Source organism: Mercenaria mercenaria, unplaced genomic scaffold (assembly GCF_021730395.1).
Source record: "Mercenaria mercenaria strain notata unplaced genomic scaffold, MADL_Memer_1 contig_3455, whole genome shotgun sequence".
NCBI lineage: Eukaryota > Metazoa > Mollusca > Bivalvia > Venerida > Veneridae > Mercenaria > Mercenaria mercenaria.
The window spans coordinates 37,630-51,447 of record NW_026461594.1 but is presented as its reverse complement, the minus strand read 5'-3'; the positions used below and the strand labels follow the sequence as shown (position 1 = coordinate 51,447).

Below are 13,818 nucleotides of genomic sequence, written 5' to 3'. Positions count from 1 at the left end.
AGTCCTGATCTTGTCATTAATCAAATCACAAAACATGCAGACAATTTATAAAATGGCCGCCCTGATTCTGCACATTCGGCAAATGCAGACTCGCTACATGTAAGCCTGGCCGTACCAAAAAGGTTCGAATCCAAGTGTACCCTGCTATCTTAATGCATATTAACTTCGTTAAATTATACATCAGAATGCAAGTATTTTGGCCGAAGTTTTTTTTTTCTTTTTTTTTTTTTTTTTTTTTTTTTTTGATTTGATAGAAGTGATTTTGCACAGTTATTTTGTCTGTTGAAAATGCAAACAGTAATGTTCAATTTATAAATTGTTCACATAGACACATGTACATAATGTACTTTCATAGTTACTGTATCTTTAATAGTACCGTAATTGTAAATGGGAAGAAGTACAATGCAATTTAGCAAAATAAAGGGCCTGAGCATACTAATAGATTATATTCTCAGTTTCACAGCTGCATTTCGAACTAAGCCACAGGTATTAGTGACCTATCTCATCCCGCGTCATAAACTATATAAACTACACTTGAATAAATATAAAGAAGCAGATACAACTATAACAATTACAGGAGTGACAAATACCCCCACAATACGGTCTTGTCACAGAAGAATGGCAACCATAAGACAGAAATGGCCACAAGAAGGTGCAATCTAAATAAAACATGACCCGTATTTTATGATGTTACACCTGTGTACCAAAATTTATCTAAATCAGCCCAACCTTTCGTGAGTAATTGTCCGGCAACCATGAGTTTGGCAAATTTTTAGTAGGAAAGAGGCCATAACTATATAAAAAAGAGCTGTCAGAGGACAGCAACGCTCGACTATTCTACAGCCTTGTCAGTTGAATAAATACGAAACTCGAAAAGGTGCATAATATTGTAAAAATGGAAAACAGGATTATGGAACCTGCACGGAGCCTATCAGCTAAAGACAGTGGGCAAGTGTGTTAAGTTTCAATCCATTCCCATTAGTGGATACTGAGTTACCAGCTTACACACAAAAGCTTAACCAAAAACTGTTAGTGAAAAAAGGGACATGCCAAACTGACTCCTATATACAACATGTTTCGTGGGGGTATAAATATGTTAAGGCTAAGATATACTTTCAACAGCCAAATTGCAGATAGTGGACTGTCATTCTTATGGTTAAACCTATACTAACTACAGTTGTCACAGGAGTGACGAATTATAACCCCACAATCTGGCCTTGTTACAGAATTAAGCCAAAGTCAAAGCAGAACTTGCTTGATGTTTGACCTTCTGACCTCAGAATCAATAGACCATCTACTGGTAATGAACTACCTCCCTACAAATTTTCACGATCCTAGGCCCAAGAGTTCTCAAGTTATTATCCTAAAATAGTTAAACTGTTCAGGGTCACTGTGACCTTGACTTTTGACATACTGGGGTGCGTTTCATAAAGATTCCTAAGTGTAAAGTTAAGACTGGAATAAGATTGCACTTATGTGCGTTTCAAGAAACACTCGTATCTCTCGTACATAGGAATAATCCTAACTTTTAATTTAGGACATATTCATCACAGTGACGTGACGCGCACCTGCTTGGAAACGTAAATAAACAACAAAATTTAACCCCCGCATAATCTTGAAACTGCGATTATCCAGCCTTCTTGTTTCTGACTTGCAACAAATGTTATTCTTAATTGTACAGAATTTACCCTAGTTTAATTGTTTTTACAAAAATAGTCGTGAAAAGCACGCTTAATTTCTAAATACCGACTATAAATATGGCTTAAAAGTGTCATAGTTTTCGTCTACTGTACATGTTAAATCGATCGAACTTTATATCCGCGCATTCGATGACGTTCGCAATTTATTCAAAAGTATAATTTTTTGCTAAAATTTATAAATAATTATGATTTTTTAATGCTTTCCCTGTTTGTTTGTGGAGATGTGGCGCAACTGTAGAACTAATAACTCCATGTAGAATTGTTTTTTGTCTGATAAACAACTTTATATTATAAACATTTTGACTGACATGGAAGATTTTAGCTCCAGATGTGTGGTTTAGACTACCCTTAGCAGTTATCAATGTCACCCCTACCTCTCTTGTAAGAAAAAGATACTGCATAAAAATATATTAATATTAATTTGTTGATCAATTATATATATTTTCATAACTTAAATCGTGGTTTTTCTTCTAGGGACTTAGGTTACACGTGAGCGTCTATACTACTGTATACATCGGATACCTGTGAACTATTAGCGAATAAAGTTTGGATTGTGCTATTCATATCTGAAAATTGTGACGTTTATTTCGTATGAGCAGCAAAAGGAAAGGCGCAAAAGTTACGTCATCGCTGCTTAGTGATAATCGACCGCTGGATATCCACGTATAGTCCGGGAGTACATTCCTTATATGAGCCGCGCCACGGAAAAACCAACATATTGCGCTTGAGACCAGCATGGAATCAGACCAGCGTGTGCATCCAAGCAGTCTGGTCAAGATCCATGCTGTTCGCTTTCAAAGCCTATTGCAATTAGAGAAACTGTTAGCGAACAGCATGAATCCTAACAAGACTGCTTGGATGCGTAGGCTGGTCGCAAACGCACTATGTTGGTTTTCTCATGGTACGGCTCAATTTTGACGTCGCAGTTGTTCTGTCTGGAGAACACAATGACCTTGAGCCGACATGGCTGTCTCATTGAGTTCTGCACATCGTCTTGATAAGGTGATCATTTGACCAAAGTTTCATGAAAACCCTTCAAGGGGTTTAAGCTATATAGAGCGCACACAGTTATTACGGACGGAAGTAGACCATTCCTATAACCGCCTCAGTAGCCTAGTGGTAACGCGTTCTTCGAGTGCGGGAGGTTGTGGCTTCGATCCCCGGCCGTAAAAATGGTACTAGCAGTTTCCTCGATTGGCGCTCAACATTAAGAGGGTAGTGCTAAAATGGTCAGCCCGGTGTCAGAATAATGTGACTGGGTGGGGTATCATGTCACGTGTCTGCGGCGTGATATTCCAGTGAGGCAGCACTATAAAGTTTTGCATTGTGCTCACTGTTACAAGTAGACACCATCGTTTATATGACTGAAAATTGTTGAAAAAGACGTTAAACCCGAACACACACACATTCCTATAACCCCACACCACTCGTGGCAGTGGATCAAATAAAGAAGTTAAAAATTCTAATAAGCCTTTCAAATTTTCAAACAAATTTTATTTCCATATTGTTAGTACAAGGAAAATAACCAATGTATTCAAGTCGATGGCTTTGCAGAGCTGAGCAGACCTGAAAGACAAAAAGGTGTAATCATTTTCCAGCATGTATACAAAACAAGTGGGCCATGATGGCCCTTATATCGCTCACCTGAATTTAGTTGCTTGTGGTGGTGGGGGTAAAGGTGGGGTGAGACATTGGGGAATGATGTAATATGACAATATCAAACATGAAGGTTTTTTTTAGTTTTTCCACTACATAAAGTTAGGGGTGAAGTGACCACATCTAGTGGCAATGCTTTTTGGTGAAACAGAATAATTTGTACAGTCTCTGTAAAGGTTCACCCAAGAATCATTTGTTATTCCAAAATTGGACCTGCTGTTTCAGACAAGAATGTTTTATGTTTCCGATAAGAACATACAGGGAAAAATGGCTACACCTCCTGGCAGCCTTGTTTTCTGACAAATCAAAATAATTTTAACAATCTTTGTAGAGTGTTACACAAGGTCCGTGTTCGTGAAATTATTTTCAAAGATTTTTTTCAAGTTTCCACCATACACATATACATCAACTTCCACCAAAAGGTATCAGAGGAGATGTTGTTTAGTGCTGACGGACAGATAGACGCCGGACAATGAGCCATCACAATAGCTCACCCCTGCACTCTGTGCTCAGATGAACTAAGAATGCTAGTAGAAATTAATGACTTAACCAAATATTGCTAGCATCATAACTTTGTAAATCACCATAAAGACTTATGAAACATTTGTAGTGTGTATCAGTTCACTACACTGAACAACTCTTTGAAGTTTTAATGTATTCTCACTAGTGTTAATGGGCAAAAAAAAAACAACAAAAAACTTCACTTAATCATGAGGCTGATGTGGATGCCAACAAATGGGTGATGTCTTCTTCAAATAGCTAAAAATTATTCAACCTTAAACATCCAGAATATGCACTACTACAACACAGGCTTACTACTATGAAGTTTCATTCATATCCTGGCTTGGTCAATTTTTATTAAACATTATGCGCATCTTACTGCACATAGTGTGTTTTGTGTGAATGTTTTATACAAGCAATTTTCGGTTGCTGTGCATTTAAATGTCTAAATTAACAACAATGCTTCATAAATATTTGAAGCTGATTCTTTAGAAACAAGATGGCCATGATGGCCCTATATCGCTCACCTGTTATCATTGCACTTGAGGACAAGAAGGCCCTCAGAAAAAATATTTAAGTCCAAAGGACAGGAACAACAAAGGGAAGAAATTTAACCAAAAAGAAAAAAATTCTTAAAAGGTATAGATATGTCAAAATACACCTAAAAATTGGAGGTACCATCCATGTCGTACCACAGAAAAGTGGTCTCGGTTTTTCCCTACGGCCAATAATAAAAAAGTTACTAAAAATAAGCTATTTATAGTAACGTAAAAGGGAAGTAATTAAAAAATAATATATTGTAAGTGAACAAAAGAAGTATCTGCCAAATAAATCTGTTGACATAAATGAAGTTACAGATCAGTATCTTCGTAAGTTACGGAGATATACCCATTTTATTTTGAAATAAAGGGAGGTAGTTTGACATAAAATCAGTTCATAGTTATCTACTCTGATTGTCTCAGTCCAACTAACAACAATAATGAAATTTCAAATAAGTCCTATAAGTACTATAATGCGTATGCATTCTCCAGTTTTCGTCCGGAAATGGTTTAACTATTCCGGGTTACCGTGACCTTGTCCTTCCGCCTACTGATCTCAAAATCAATAGGGGTCATTTGCTGGTCATGACCAATCTCCCTATCAACTTTCATGATCCTAGGCCCAAGCGTTCTTGAGTTATAAATGTATAATCTAGAAACCAATTTGTCTGCAGACCAACAGACAGACCGACATCAGCAAAACAATATATAACCCTCTTTCGAAGGGGGCATAATAAAGTCTGCTAGAAATAAGAACAGACTCAAAGAACACAACAGTAGTGTATAGATCTCTGCACTTTTCACAGGCAAAAAATATCCATGCTAACCATTTTCATCTGGAGTATTCCATTTCCACTTGCTTTTTGCCATTGTCAATTTGTAGACTTGTTTTGAATCATCCCACATCAAATTTGATCCTAAAATAGAAACAAGAGGGTCATGATGACCCTGAATCGCTCACCTGAGAAATATGAGCCACATGTTTAAATGCCAAACTGCTGCTAAAATGTTACAAAGCAGCGAGTAAGTCACATTCATGGACACTGAAAGTCAGTTTTAAGATCGTTATGCAAAATTGTACATGTCATCCAAATTTCAAGGCTGTATCTTAAAAAAAACAAGAAAGTAGGTCAGTAGATCAAGGTCACGGTCAAGTGTCCCCTAATCACTTGGGTTCATCTGGTAATTTTAATTAAACAGTCTAGGAAATATGATCTGATAATTTTTTAAGTATTTATTCCTATATAACTTATATAACAACTGACCCCCAGGGCGGGGCCTCTTTTCATAATTTGAACAATCTTGTTAGAGATCCACTAGGCAATGCTACATACCAAATATCAAAGGCCTTGGCCTTGAACTTTTGGACTAGAAGATTTTTTCCTTATATAAGTCTATGTTAAATTTAGGACCCCAAGGGCAGGGCCTCTTTCCCCCAACCCCCACCCCCAAGGGCATAATTTGAACAACTTTGGTAGAGAACCACAAGGCAATGCAACATACCAAATATCAAAAGTCTAGGCCTTGCAGTTTAGGGCAAGAAGATTTTTTAAGTTTTTTCCTATCTAAGAGTATGTAAAACTTGAGACCCCCTGGGGCTCGGCCTCTTTTCTTCCCAGGGGCATAATTTGAACAATTTTGGTAAAGGACCACAAGGTGATGCAACATACCAAATATCAAAGGCCTAGGTCTTGTGGTTTTAGGCAAGAAGATTTTTAAAGTTTTTTCCTATATAAGTCTATGTAAAACTTGTGACCACCGGGGAGGGGCCTCTTTTCACCCCAGGAGCATAATTTGCCTCTTTATTTCCCAGGGGCATAATTTGCACAATTTTGGTAAAGGACCACAAGGTGATGCAACATACCAAATATCAAAGGCCTAGGTCTTGTGGTTTTAGGCAAGAAGATTTTTAAAGTTTTTTCCTATAAAAGTCTATGTAAAACTTGTGACGACCGGGGAGGGGTCTATTTTCACCCCAGGGGCAAAATAATCTTCGTAGAGGACCATAAGATGATGTCACATGCCAAATATCAAGGTTCTATGCCTTGTGGTTTTGGACAAGAAGATTTTTAAAGTTTTTTCTTTCGGTTGCCATGGCAACCAGAGTTCTGCATGGAATTGAATTCTTTGAACAATTTTGAAAGGGGGCCATCCAAGGATCATTCCTGTGAAGTTTGGTGTAATTCTGCTCAGTGGTTTTCAAGAAGATTTTTTTAGAAATTGTTGACGGCCGCACGCCGCACGACGGACATTGAGCGGTCACAAAAGCTCACCATGACCCTTTGGCTCAGTTGAGCTAAAAAAGTACAATTTCTATTATTATGACATCAATGAATTTAAAGACAACTATATACACACAGTAATAAGTGTCACTTCAAATTCGTTATAATATACCAGAAAATATTAGATTCACCCAGTGTCTTACAGGTTGTAAGTTTGATCTATCTTTATATCATTATATAATCAAGTTTTTCGTTTTATTCATTATATATGGGTTTAACAGCAGTTCAGACAGTGACTCAGTCATGCCTTAAGGCAGTCAGTGAATCGACTGTTTTTCTACATTTTATAAAAAAAATTACTTAAAACTACTGAAGTAACTGACAACAGCAGAAATGGGGATTAATATGTACAATAATTAAAAAATGAATTTTTTTACAATATTTTCCAGAAAAAGACTTGAAAACATTTTTAATGGAGAAGAAATTGTTCCCTAGAGAGTAATATGGAATAGATAAGAAACAGACCATGTTAACCTTTAACTTTTAACTGTGACCTTGACCTAGGAGGTAGTGATATTGGTCTTGCCCGTGACACGTCATGTCATTATAGGAAATATTTATGCCAAAGTAATATTAAAATCACTCCATTGATGGCAGAGTTATGGACTGAATAACAAACAGACCATGTTAACCTTTAATCTCCAAGTGTGACCCTTACCTTGACCTTAGAGCTATGGGTCTGGATATTGCGCACGATGTCAACTCATTATGGGAAACATTTAAGCCAAGTTATTTGAAAATCCTTTTATGAATGGCAGAGTTATGAACCGGACACAAAACAGACCTTGTTAACCTTTTGACTTCTAAATGCGACCTTGATCTAGGAGGTAGGGGTCTGGGTCTAGGGCATGACACATTGTCCGGTTATAGTAAACATTTATGTCAAGTTATTTCAAATGCCTTCACGGATGCAGTGTTACAGCCCCGTCAAGAATTTACGAACGGACAGCGAGTGTGATTGTAATATGCCCACCTTTGGCAGCATAATAACAAATTTTCTCAAATATTTAGAGAACCTTAAATATCATGTTTAACAAACCTACACTTTTTAAACACTGGTAAATACAAACAGGCATCATTTGTGATGGTTTACATCTGGAAAGTACATTCATCTGGCAGCTGCTGAAACGAAAAATGTATTAGTTATAGTAGTTTTTTACACTGTACTATTCATATATTACTAAACAATAATTGAACATGTATATCAAATACTGATCTTTTAAAACCCATCTTTTATTTTCACTGGCACATTAAAGACAACCTATTAGTAATATCTCACAGGGATAATGGTTGATAGTCATTTGATAAGCAAACCCTATTTTTGACAATGTTTACAATTACAATGTAGTTACAGACTTGAAGAAGAAAAAATTAATTCAATTAAATGTTTCAACACTTGCAAGTCCTTCACCCTTACCCTGCTAATTTTTTATATAAACTTGTCCATCTGTCAGTTTGGAAAGTACCATTAACTGTCAAAAGGATTGCTTACCAAAAATGCTGACTGAATGGGGAACAGTGTAGATCTTGATCAAACTGCATGGATGTGCAGGCTGATCATGATCGACACTGGTTGCAAAGACAGAATCAATTGTGTCCAGCATGATAAGGGTTTACAGAGTATATAAATGATACCGACCTCTTACTAACCCACACTGCATTAAAAACTAACAGTTTTCAGATATTTATAGTCTAAATATCTTCAATACAAACCTCATTTTTTTTATATCTGGACAACACCAACACTCACAACACTTTTTAAAGATTTCATCAATTCACTTTACATCTGGAAAGAACTTCTATCTGGAGTCTGCTGAAAAATGAGAAAATATTTCAGTACTATATTTGCAGACTAGTTCTGTTATATGCATATTTATCATATGTGTGACATCGCAGGAGTGTAATAAAGCCTTTAAATAACAAGAGCTGTCGGAGGACAGCAACGCTCGACTATTCAACAGCCTTGTCAATTGAATCAATACGAAAGTCGAAAAAAGGGACATAATTTTGTAAAAATGGGGAAAGAGGTTATGGAACCTTCACAGTGCTTATCAGCTCATAAAGTGAACAAGTGCGTGAAGTTTCAATCCTTTCCCATAGGTGGATACTGAAATACCAGCTTACATACAAAAACTTAACCAAAAACTGCTAAGTCGAAAAAGAGGCATAATTTTGAAAAAATGCAAAGTAGAGTTATGGGACCTACACAGTGCATGTCAGATCATGACAGTGAACAAGTGTGTGAAGTTTCAATCCATTCCCATTAGTGGGTACTGAGATACCAGCTTACATACAAAACATTAACCAAGAATTTCTAAGTCGAAAAGGGGGCATAATTTTGTAAAAAAGTAAAATAGAGTTATGGAACCTGTGCAATGTAGGTCAGTTTATCACAGTGAATAAGTGTGTGAAGTTTCAATCCATTCCCACAAGTGGTTACTGAGATACCAGCTTACATACAAAACCTTAACCAACAATTTCCAAGTCAAAAAGGGGCATAATCTTGTAAAAAAGCAAAATAGAGTTATGGAACCTGTGCAGTGTAGGTCAGTTTATCACAGTGAATAAGTGTGTGAAGTTTCAATCCATTCCCACAAGTGGTTACTGAGATACCAGCTTACATACAAAACCTTAACCAAGAATTTCTAAGTCGAAAAAGGGGCATAATTTTGTAAAAAAAAGCAAAATAGAGTTATGGAACCTTTGCAGTGTAGGTCAGTTTATCACAGTGAATAAGTGTGTGAAGTTTCAATCCATTCCCACAAGTGGTTACTGAGATACCAGCTTACATACAAAACCTTAACCAAGAATTTCTAAGTCGAAAAAGGGGCATAATTTTGTAAAAAAGCAAAATAGAGTTATGGAACTTTTGCAATGTAGGTTAGTTTATCACAGTGAATAAGTGTGTGAAGTTTCAATCCATTCCCACAAGTGATTACTGAGATATCAGCTTACATACAAAACCTTAACCAAATCGGGACGCGGACGCGGAGTCCAATAGCTCTACTATTCTTTGAATAGTCGAGCTAAAAATGATAACACACTAGTGTAATAAAGCTCTGACGTCGACGTTATTTATAGTATAAGCAACGTCGATTTTTTGATGTTTCGACAAGAAAGGCTTACATGTGATAAAAAGAATATAATCTGGAAAGTAGAATCGGCAAAGCCTCGCATTTTATTCTTTTATTCAACTCGTTTAATAAATTCAATATGAAAAGATACTCATGTAATATCCTCTATCTAACAAAAAAATACTATATACTTGCAAAATGACATTGTTTAAAAATTTAGAAGAAACTTTTAACATTATAAAAATATTTTCAGCTAAGTCAATAACAAACTTTTAGAATGTTTACATGTACAAAGGCACAAGAATAATATAGAAATGATCCAGCTAATAATTCAAAGATCTATTTTTCTAAAACAACAACAACAGAATTTAAGCCGCACCATGAGAAAACCAACATAGTGGGTTTGCGACCAGCATGGATCCAGACCAGCCTGCGCATCCGTGAAGTCTGGTCAGGAATCATGCTGTTCGCTAACAGTTTCTCTAACTGCAATAGACTTTGAAAGGGAACAGCATGGATCCTGACCAGACTGCGTGGCTGCAAGCCGATCACAAACCCACTATGTTGGCTTTCTCATGATGCACCTCATTTTGTTTTTATACCTTATATATGGAATATATTGTCTGTTTAAATTGAAGTCTACCGAAAACACTAACTGAAGCCGCTTGCCAGTAAGTCACCAGTACATAGTTTGTGCTATATAACCGTTCAATATTTAAGAAATTTAATTCTGTAATCTAACTGGATGAAAACTGAATGAAAGAGTTTTTGACTATTGACACCTGAAATATGACCTATTGATTACCACATATCTAAATGAATTTGGATTTTTTTGGGAAATGATTCTAAGCAGTCAGCATGACAAAAGATTTATATTATACAGTTATTGACTATGGACTAGCAATTTATAATTAAGGAGTCATGTAACATTGAAAACTATTGCCCTAGGCCTAAAGGAGCGAGAGAAACACTTTTGACTTCATTGCTAAGCAAGCCCTTCAGTAAGTTTCTTTAAGAAATATTACTACATGCATTAGAAATAAATTTTCATAACTTTTTTCATATTTTGATTTTAGCCTTTAAAATACTATGTTCAGAACATTTGCGAAATAGTGTGTCTGGGTTCCAGATGAATTTATAAATCAAGAATGCAATTTTGTTCGAATTGACATAATATACCTGGGAACTAAACCATAGTAAATAATGTTCCATCAATGCATGCTCATTTCTTGCCCTGCCTTCCTTATCTGAAATATCCAATGTTTATGCATGATTAAAGCGACATGCCTCCAGATCGTTGGACAACAAAACAATTTTTTTTAGATATCTTGAAATAAATGCTATATTTCTTAAGAAAGCTTTAAAACTTAATTACCGACAACTTTATGTTATGGAAACACATGAGAATTTGCTGTTTTTACTACTTTTTAGGATGAAAATTGAAAAGCGTTTGTCACGCTTTTACTCCGGGTAAACTGTCTCAATTATAAATATTTGTATTTTGAAATCATTATTCACTACTTCAGCTATGGCGCTATCGGTTACGACGACGGGAAAATGTCTTTATTCCTACGGCGGGTCAGGTTCTTGAAGCGGTCATCCTTTTTCTTGATTTAGAATTTTTAAAATATTTTAGAAACAAAATTCATATTCTAATGATATGACCAAAGCTTCAATTTGAAAGAAAGGTTATTTTTTAGCCAAATCTGGAGGCATGTCGCTTTAAACTAAAAAATGAATAAATTACATGTTTTTGGACATTATGATTTATAGATTTTGTACCATACCCTGTTACCAAGGTGTTCTAGCAAGGTGTCAGCGATATGACAAGATTCTGCATACTCTTGAGCAGCTGATGCACTTTGTGATAAATGGAGGTCCGCTGTATTAAATATTGAACTAGATCTATATTTTCTAGCCTTTTCAAAAAATTACAAATTCGGCATTTTACTGCTCCTCAAAACATTGGGGCGGTAGCCCCACCACAGCTCCTATGCCCATGTAAAGAGTCTATCATGAACAGTAATTAAAATTACTAAACTGGTTGAAACTGACACAAATTACCTTTAATAATAATAATATATTATTATACCAGATTTATACAGCGCCCTTTTCATGATCAATTTCACGTTCAAAGGCGCTTTACATAGTTCAAATGCAGCCACACATGGCGCATAATTCATCGCATAATTCATCCTTTACTAGCACAGACACAGAGCGATCTGACCAGAGGGACAGAGTGAGACAAAGCCCCCACGACAGAGAGATCAGAAATCAGATACAGGCTTGTCCGGCTAACTTAGCCTAGCTCGTTTCGAATAGACAGCCTGGTTCTTTTAACGTGCCCAGTGTATAGTACTGATACACGCAAGGATTGCCTGGGTTCCTGACCAGTACACCTCTAGTTGGGTGGGAAACACTGAAAAGCGTTTCTGAAAATTCCCGAGTAGCTGCCGGGGATCAAACCCCCGACCTCAGGATTGGAAGGCCAGTGTGCAAACCACTGAGCTACCCGTCCACCCAAATAATAGTCAAATCATTTTATTGTGTGTGAATATTTACAGCTATATCAAAGAAGTATATAGCTATATACATAATTATAAAGTATCTATGTACCCATATATTCATGTTCAAACAGACAAACACACATCACACTCTGTCACTTGAGGTAGAGCTAAATTTGCGAATAATTTTCGAAAGTGATATGCACCAGAATCCAACAAAAAACTCCGCACCCCACTACAGTAACTCACTAACTGAATCCGCCCCTGCTGCCTTGCTGGTCGCTGGTGCATTTCTAGGTGGGTGGAGAGTGATTAATTTTGAGTCCTGATAAAACAAGGAATAAATGATGCAATAATCAAATAAAACAAGTAACTGTAGTGTAGACGAAACATACCTCAAGATGTAATTTGTTAAATGTCCAGCGTTGAAACTGAATAGATCTATAATACATTTTGTTTGACGCTGTTGATAAACAACACTATCTCCGACCCATTGTAACAGTCTATGATTGGACGATGTAGCTTATACTGCGTCATCAATAAATTCACAGTATTGGAAGGTGTATTACAAAATCACCTATCAATTGGGCTAAGTTTTTCGTAATTTAATAGCGGAAAATCACTGAAAAGCGCAAGATTCATGGGCGCCGCCATTTTATTTTTGCACGTAGTTTTTGTCTTAAGACAAAAGATAAAAGTTAGGGGTGCCCTGAGGCACCCCTAGGAATAGTCCTAATTTTAGTCTTAATTTCACACATAGTGCGCATTTAAAAGATGTTTCTTGAAACGCACTTTTCACCTAGTTTTGCACTTAGGAGTAAAAACAGACTTAAGATTCTTTATGAAACGCACCCCTGTCCTCAAAGTCAAACTTTACTTAAATTTCATCATTTTACACATGTGTACCAAATTTAATGATCCTAGGCCTAAGCATTCTGAAGTTACCATCTTGAAACCGTTTAACTGTTCAGGTCTTGTGACCTTTACTTTTGACCTACTGAATCTTAAAAGTCAACCCTGGGTGCGTTTCATAAAGAATCCTAAGTCTTATTCCTAAGTGTAAAGTTAGGACAGGAATAAGATTGCACTTATGTGCGTTTCAAGAAACACTCGTATCTCTCGTACATAGGAATAATCCTAACTTTTGACTTAGGACAGTTTCATCACAGTGACACAGTCTGCGCGTGACGCGCACCTGCTTGGAAACGTAAATAAACAACAAAATTTAATTGCCGCATAATCCTGAAACTTTGCGATTATCTAGCCTACTTGTTTCTGACTTACAACAAATGTTATTCTTAATTGTACAGAATTTATCCTAGTTTAATTGTTTTTACAAAACTAGTCGTGAAAAGCACGCTTAATTTCTAAATACCGACTATAATTAATAGCTTAAAAGTGACATAGTTTTCGTCTACTGTACATGTTTAATCGATCGAACTTTATCCGCGCATTCGATGACGTTCGTAATGTATTCAAAAGTATAATTTATGCTAAAATTGACAAATTATTGTGAGTTTTTAATGCTTTCTCTGTTTGTTTGCGGAGATGTGGCGCAATTG

The 13,818-nt window shown here is 36.3% G+C and overlaps 1 long non-coding RNA gene across 1 annotated transcript; it reads right to left on the bottom strand.

Moving 5' to 3' along the window:
- Window positions 1-5,215: 5,215 nt before the first annotated feature.
- Window positions 5,216-8,543, bottom strand: LOC128553083 (uncharacterized). The gene is made up of 3 exons (XR_008369246.1): window positions 8,392-8,543; window positions 7,722-7,800; window positions 5,216-5,313 (listed from the first exon to the last, which is right to left on the bottom strand). It is a non-coding gene; the product is annotated as an uncharacterized LOC128553083 (long non-coding RNA).
- Window positions 8,544-13,818: the final 5,275 nt, after the last annotated feature.